Here is a 7,990-nt window from a genome sequence, read left to right as displayed (position 1 = left end):
AACACTATGACGAGGACAATGTCGAGCGGAGACTCCTGGAGCTGGACTTGGTGGATGAGGCACGTGCTAAAGTCGCCGTCCGGCTGATGGCCTATCGACAGAGGATAAGGCAGAACTACAATCGAAGGGTGATCCCAAGATCATTTCAGGTCGGCGACTTTGTGTGGAATAAGGTAAAGCGGGTCAGTGACGTCACCAAGTTGGAAGCTCCATGGGCTGGACCCTTCAGGATCGTGGAAAAGCTCCACTCGGGCGCCTACTACCTAGAGGATAAGGACGGACGGCAATTAGAACGTCCGTGGAGCGCGAACCATCTCCAGCCATACCAAGCCGGATGAGAGGTACGCTGAAGTAATTAATGTATTTTCTTTATCCCAGCGCCCTTTGAGTGTAGGACTGAAATCAAAAGCAAAAGATTGCCAAATTTCATGCCGAACGACAAGTCAAATCGTCGAGCGGCGACGTTAAACTCAGGTCTCCACCAACAGTTGAGCGGCGACCTTAAACCCGAGTCTTCATCGAATCGTCGAGCGGCGACCTTAAACCCAGGTCTCCACCGACGGTCGAGCGGCGACCTTAAACCCAAGACTTTATCAAATCGTCGCTTCTCGACGAGAAGCGACGTTAAACCCAGGTCTCCACCGACGGTCGAGCGACGACCTTAAACTCGAGTCTTCATCAAATCATCGTGCGGCGATGTTAAACCCAAGTCTCTACCGACGGTCGAGCGGCGACCTTAAACTCCGTCCTTCACCAAATTGTCGAGCGACGACATTAAACCCTAGAGTCGAGCGGCGACTATAAACCCTAGGGTCAAGCGACGACCTTAAAACCCAAAGGTATGACCTTGATGGATTTATCAATGATTGAAATGCGAGCATGACGCCCGTTCGGTGCTAAATAGTCAAAAGCTTTGTGATAGACAAGCAAACATATGAGGAAGAACTATAAAATGACTTCATTGATAACAAACCAAAAGCTGCCGAGCGACAGTCAAACATTCAAAGGTTACAAGATCCCTCCTCACTCGAGATAGTCGAAGACTTCGTCCGGCATCGAGTCGTTCAGCTAAACCCGGTCGATGATGCCATCAATCAAAGAGCCGGAGATATGCCCGTTCGCTTGCAACTGGTTGAACGTTCTAGTTATGGCAAGCTCGAAACTCTGGACGACTCGATTAACAACTTTGTCAGTAAATTTCTCTGAGCGGAGGTATTCTTGCTTCATGGTATCGAAGCGGTTCGGTTGACGTCCTGGTAGGTCTTCAAGGCAGCGCGGGAGGACTCCAGAGCACCTTCAAGGGTCCTCACTTGCCCTTGAAGATCGGCCTCCCTAGAGGAACGATTGTCCCGTTCGACGATCAGCAAGTTCTCCGCCTCCTTGAGCTTCTCGGCTAACTTTCGAGCCTCCTGGTTCTTCAACTCCAGGTCAGCTATGGCTCGGTTCTTCCTGTTGACAGCCTACTCGATCTTCTTATCGTAGGTTTTCACCTGAGTCTCGAGCCGACCAAGCATGATGGCCTGATCGACAGACTTCTTCCGCTCGGCCTCCAGGAGTTTATTGGCCTTCTCCAGATCAGCTTGCAATGGGGCAATGGATGGCCCTGGGAGGAAGAGACTCCCCCAGAAATCTTGAGCTTCTTCAGCTCATCCTCCACAAATGTCAGGCAGTTGCACATCGCCACGTTCTCCACCCAGTACTTCAAGCGACCAGATGGGTGTAAGCGCCAATCGGAGGTAATTGGTAAATTAATTTCTAAAGTTTAAATACATACTCCGGTGGACATCTCCAAATGACTGTTGACGAGCGCCCCCGGAGGCATCATCGCCGCTCGCGCTTGGGCCTCCTCCCAAATATGAGTGAGCCGCCCGCAGAAGAAGATTTGATGTTCAGGAGAGGACGACTGCTCGCTCGGATCAAGGAGATCTTCGGTCGGCAGGCAGAGGATTGCTGTTACGGAGCGCCGACCAATTGGTGTTGACTGGGAAGAAGTCGCATGGCCGGAAGCTTGGGAGGTCGGGGCCAGAAGAATGCTGGATCGCAGGATCCTTCGTCGAGCTGGAGGGAGAGACGCGATCGGCTGGGCAGCAATCGGGTCCGACGGCAGATCGGCCAGCGAAGGGGTTCAATCGGAAGAAATGGCTTCCACTGTCTCGGAAGCTACCATTGAGGAAGTGACTCCTCGCTCAGAAGAACGCACCGCCGAGGCAGCAGAACGGGACGGGGTGGTCATGCGACGTCTCTTGCGCCCGGAGGGGGGACTTCATCGCCAGAGGACCCCGAGCCTTCGGCCGGGGCGGCAGGCTGCGTCTCAAAAGGGACTGGGTTCGCCGTCAGTTCAGTGTGGGGCGTCCGATCGGCGACGCCTCTTCCTTCAGTTGGCGTTGCCTCGCTCTCGTCCTCATGAGAGCCGACCGGAGTTAGGTCGAGGCTCGCCATCTCCTTTGCCGCTGCCGCCTCTATCTCGACGTTCTTCAACTTCATCAAACCGGCTGCCCGAGCGCGCATCATTATGTCAACTGCAAAAGAAAGAAAGAATCAGTTAGACTTAAGAGAAGAAGTTCGAGAAATTTCGTACCTAGGCTGCTCAGGAGCTTCGTTTGGATGGGGCTCAACCCGAACATATACATCACCCCCTCTGGCAGCAGCTTGTGAATGTCGAACTTTTGGTCGACCAGCAAGTTAGCCGTGTGAAGGTAGTCTGGCGGGCCCCGATACCTTTTCAGGTCCGGTTGAGGCGGATGTCCGACTTGCCACTTGGTGCGGAAGCACGGCCGCTCGGGGAGTCGCATATAGAAAAAGTAATTTTTCCAATGTTTATTGGAAGATGTCATTTTGTTGAAAAAGACAAAACCGACCCGAGGCTGGAAGAGGTAGGTGCCCAGCTCGGATTGTTTGGGATAATAAAAGTAATGGAATAGCTGAGGTGTTAGGGGAATACTGTGCACTTTGAACAAAACAACCACGACGCACAAGAGGCGAAAGGAATTGGGGACGAGCTGTGCTAAAGGGACGCGGAAGTAGTTACAGACCTCAGTTATGAAAGGATGGATGGGGAATCGAAGACCGGCCGTGAATTGGTCTCGGAAAAAACAAACAGTGTCGGTCGACGGGTCATGAGGCCGATCAGACGGGGAGGCCAGGACTATCTCTTACTCAGAGGGAAGGTCAAAAACATTTATGAGGCTCGCAGCGTCGCCTGCGTCGAACCTAGTCTCTATAGTGGTGTACCAGAGTCCGGGAGCAATGTCCGACGACAACGATGAACTGGCCATTGCAAGAGAAACTCGTCCAGGAAAACAAAAAGCGCAACGGACGAAAGGAAAAACGCAGAACATACGCCGGAACAGTGGCGTGGCGGAAGAACAGTGGAAGATCACCAATAGAAAGGTTTGGAGAAGCTTACAGGAAAAAGAAAGGGAGCCGCAGAGAGAAGTGGACCGCCGTCAAGGAGCACAGGATCGTCGGAGCACTGGATTTCATGCTCGGCCTTAATGGAGGGGATTTGTGCGAATTTCAAGGAGATTCGGGTGACGTCAGCATTTGACCGCTCGGCTCGTGCCCATCCAAAGACGCCGAAGGAGAAACCTTAGTGCAAAAAATCAGATCGCCGAGCAGCCCAGAAGATTAGTCCTGTACGGACCGGCCGGGGTCCAACTAGCCTCATGGCCGATCGGCCAACCGATCTCCAGACTACTTGTCCAGTTAGTCGGACTTGCAGTCTCCTTTGACTAGACTTAAGGGGCAGACAAGTGATCCGGTGGTAAGGTGGGGCCCCACCCTGCATGGGGTCAATGCCACATGGAGGGTCAAAGTCAAGGAAGTCAACGACCCCAGGCTAGCGTCCGATCAGGCGGTCCCATCAGCCGATCGGACTAAGGAATGGCTGGTCCGACGTTACTACAGCTCGGTCTCGCACCAAGCTTCCGACGCTCAAAGGCCCAGTATCACTAAGGCAGGCGCTAACAGGTGGGACATGTGCCAGACGGGTATCCCGATCGACCAAAGATCATATCACAGCCAACGAAACAGAAACACGACCCAACAAGCCTAAACAGTGAAATAGCCGAGCGGCCGACCCGCTTGGCCCAAACAGCGGAAGTAGCCGAGCGCTCTCCCCGCTCGGCCTAGATAGTAGAATTAGCCGAGCTGCCCACCCACTCGACCCACTAGCAGACAAAGGCAGGATCGACTGATATCCTCCTCGAGACCCGTGCCGCAGACAGACAACATGGTCGGCGGCATGATTAGGCAGAGAATCGTACGACGGAAGCTTCCATTGTCTTGTCAGGATATGCTCGGGCTGTTGAGGTATGGTATCAAGTACACTTTTCTGACACGCCCTATCAGGAAAAGCTTTGAGATGCGTGCACGTCTCGAGGAGCGTGCACGCGCACCCCTGGGAGCCCTATATAAAGGACCCCAAGGTTCGACAATGGTATGCTCATTCTATTGTAGTTACAGTTACGCTGCCACTTTCGTTTCTTTCCTTGCTTGCTGCTTTCACCGGAGATCTGATCGGAGGGTCATCGTCGGAGAACCACTCCCTGACTCGGCACTGACGCTTTTGTGCTTACAGGCTAGTCTCATCGGAGGTCCACGCATGGTCAACAGGAGCGCCACATCTCCAGCGTCCGTCACCTCGACTCTTGGACAGGATTACCATCCAACTTAATATGCATGAATTCATTCCACAACTCTTGGAGCGCTTCTCAATGAATTCAGCTTGCTGCACGTAGTGGTTTCTGAGTGAGCTGCAAATTACAATAAATTGATGCTTGGTGAGAACTTTTGTTCCTTCTCTTTTCACAAGTATAGATAACAAGAATTCATACCGTTTTCTTCTCAATCTTGAACTGAATCCCCCCACTTTTGGGTTCTGAAGAGTGAAAAATAAGTATTTGGGTTGAAACATAACAAAGCGAACTGTATGAAAGCAGCATGACTAGGCAAGATAAACATATATAGCTAATGGACTGATAGCAATGGAACTTTTCCCTGAATGAAAATAGATATGAAACAAATAGAGAATCAGGAATTCATTTGAAGATCAAATCATCTAGAAATGTTTGTGTTTCCCTCTTGAATTTATGATGGAGATAAATTAAATCCCAAGGAAAGTAATTTGCGTGCTTTTATTGCTATGTTCTATGTTCAATGTTCAAATGAGCTAGACCCACTAGATAAAAGTAGCGCGCAGTCCCCTTCCAGGTTAATTGTGTGCAGGTATTCTTCACGCACGCATGAATTCTAAAGTGGAGTGCGCACAATCCTTAAGGCGGACCTTTCTAAATTTACAACCAACTCCAAGGTACTACCAACTAATTTTGAAAGGCCTACCAATTAGTTATTCAAAGTGTCACCGAGACAACTTTCCTTGAACTGATTGGTGTCACCTTAGATAATTGTTTGGCAACACCTTTGATAATTGATTAGTGACACATTAAACAATTCTTTAGAGGCAACTTGGGGCTATGAACCACAAAAAATTTAAAATTTTTCTGAACGTATGGGTGACACCTTCAATAACAATCTCACACCTTTGGTAATTGATATAGGTCACATCTTTCATAACTATTTAGTAGCACTTAACCTCTGTGAATACAAGAAATTGAAAATTTTCTTAGATGTTTAGTGGAACTTTGGAGCTGTAATCTCAAAGAGGATCAACCTTACACGCTAGTTTATTCAGATCCACCAACTAGAAACCTAGAACCAACAAAACCGCCCTAAAACCTAACTAAAATTGCAGGAAGGAAGACCTCTCACCTTGTCCTGGCCGTAACTCGAATAGCCTCCGCCGGCCAACAGCCGGCGCGCTCAGGCACCGATTCTACCAGGGGAGCCAACGCTGCAACCTTACACGTGAAGCTCGCATTGATGCAGATGCGTTGGATGGACCCCTGGAACACCAGTAGCAACAGCGAGATAAACCCTAACAACATCAACTCTGTCTCCAGAAAATTAACAAAACAAAATTGAATCTTTCAGAATGGAATTGAAGAACTAACCTTCTTCAATTTTCAAGACGGTTTCGAAGATCGACTTCTGGATTTTCTTCTCGAGAACCTGCAAGAACTGATTTTTACGAGCGAGTTCAATGACACAATCACTCTATCGTTCGGTTTAAAACAGGTAATTGTCTCATATTTATTATGCAAATATGGTATTTCCCATCAAATTTTCTTTAAGCTAAAGAAATTTTCTCAAATTAAATGCATATGAGAATTCCTCAAACTAATTGGAATTTTTTCTGAATAAGTTGGGTTTAAAATCTTACTAAAGGGTGTTTTGGAAATTGCTAAAATCTAAGGGTGTGATTCAAATATGCAACCAAATTAAACCACTACAAGACAAACTAATTTACTAGAACCCAAAGAACTAATTATATTAAGACACTAAATCCTAATCTATTAAGAAGAATAAAACTGCAACAATCATATTAAGATAGGAAGAAAATCATCACATCTACATATATATGATGAGGAAGAAAGCCTTATATGTTACAACAATTCAGAAATTCCTATGGAATAACTATACCTGAATTTAAACTCTGAAGAATAACATAATTGAACATTAATTGTTCAAAGAATATATAGCAATATAATGGAAACTACAGGTTTTGGATCCTTCAAAAGAGATGTTCATTGAAGAATACCATCCTCGTAGTTAGAAGTCTGTTTGAACTTGATGGTAGCCAAAGTGGGTAAATATTGAAGCCAGTCCTTTGCGCAAAATAAAGCCTCCACTGTTTCTGGACACAGGGAACTTCGATAATCATCAAGCATTCTACTTCCAGTCCCCGAATCAAAGGATAGACAAGGTGGCTTGTATTCAGGAATGGCCAAGACATCTCTAGCCACGTTGGATAGATAAGGTTAATGTTGATAAAATAATATATTGTCGGACTTAGCTAAATTTAAAATTATAAAATCTAAATTCAACTTATAATCGAGATGACCTAAATAGATAATCTCAGATTGCCAGCAGAGGTTGATTTCTAGTTTCTGTTACGTGTCGAAGAGCGGCAGATCGGACTCAGTCGTCGAGCGGGAAGATTTGCTGAGCAACAGGTCTGTATTTCCGAGCTGAGCAGTCAAGAGGTAGGCAGGCCGATCGGACAGATCGGCAGTCCAACTAGAGTGACCGAGTAGTACGGTCGGGCGGGCAAAAAGGCATGACGAGCTGACGGGCAAACAAGTCGATCGGGCGAAGCAATTTGGCAGATCGCGGACAGACCGATCGGGTGAAAGCAGACAGGTCGAGCGTAAAGACTGAGCAAGTGGTCGGTCGAGCTTCGACGTCGAGCGAAATCGGCAGAACAGAGTGAGCAACGGACCAAGGCCTGCGAGAGTCGCAGTTTTCTTGAAACAGATTCACCCTACCTACCTTCGGCAAAGCTTCAAGACTTACTCGGGTCATCTGTTTCCCAGGATACAATGGTTGATCGTGAACTTCACCAAGGGCTGGTAGTCACGGCAAACTGAGTGACACCCGATTGCTCCTTGAATTTGCACCCCCCTGCGCACCCATGCATGAGAGAGAGTCTCTCCCCATGCATTTGTTCACATCCTCAATATATGTGAATCAATATAAACCAAGCAACAAGCCTTGAAGCTCCCAATGTGGGATTAAAGTCCCATTCACAATGGAGTTTCTCTCTTCTTCCACCTCTTCTCCATTCACATATTTAACAGATACTTGATATTATTAAGTTTCCACCAATACAGGATATCAAAGCTTTGGATTCGTGGGACAAGAGACTCTTCCAAGTACTGGTCTAACTCAAATTTTACTGACTGATTTGCTTACACCGAGACATACGTATCAAAGTCTAGAAGATCATCTCCCGCGGGATGTGAAGTTGAAGGTTGAATGTCCTCATTCCCATTCACAAGATTGGCCTCCCCGTGATCCACATAAGTAGTCATCGATGTGACTCGGACACCTTACAGGGAGTTGCAACTTTGATTGCAGGTTTAGAATCTGC

The 7,990-nt window shown here is 47.7% G+C and overlaps 1 long non-coding RNA gene across 1 annotated transcript; it reads right to left on the bottom strand.

Moving 5' to 3' along the window:
• Positions 1-756: 756 nt before the first annotated feature.
• LOC122041235 lies at positions 757-6,135 on the bottom strand. Its single transcript, XR_006128912.1, has 4 exons — positions 6,012-6,135; positions 5,770-5,903; positions 4,836-4,879; positions 757-4,754 (listed from the first exon to the last, which is right to left on the bottom strand). It is a non-coding gene; the product is annotated as an uncharacterized LOC122041235 (long non-coding RNA).
• Between the last annotated feature and the right edge of the window lie 1,855 nt (positions 6,136-7,990).

This window comes from Zingiber officinale, chromosome 2A (genome assembly GCF_018446385.1).
Source record: "Zingiber officinale cultivar Zhangliang chromosome 2A, Zo_v1.1, whole genome shotgun sequence".
Taxonomy (NCBI): Eukaryota; Viridiplantae; Streptophyta; class Magnoliopsida; order Zingiberales; family Zingiberaceae; genus Zingiber; species Zingiber officinale.
The sequence above is the reverse complement of the archived record's forward strand: the minus strand, read 5'-3'. Positions and strand labels throughout refer to the sequence as shown.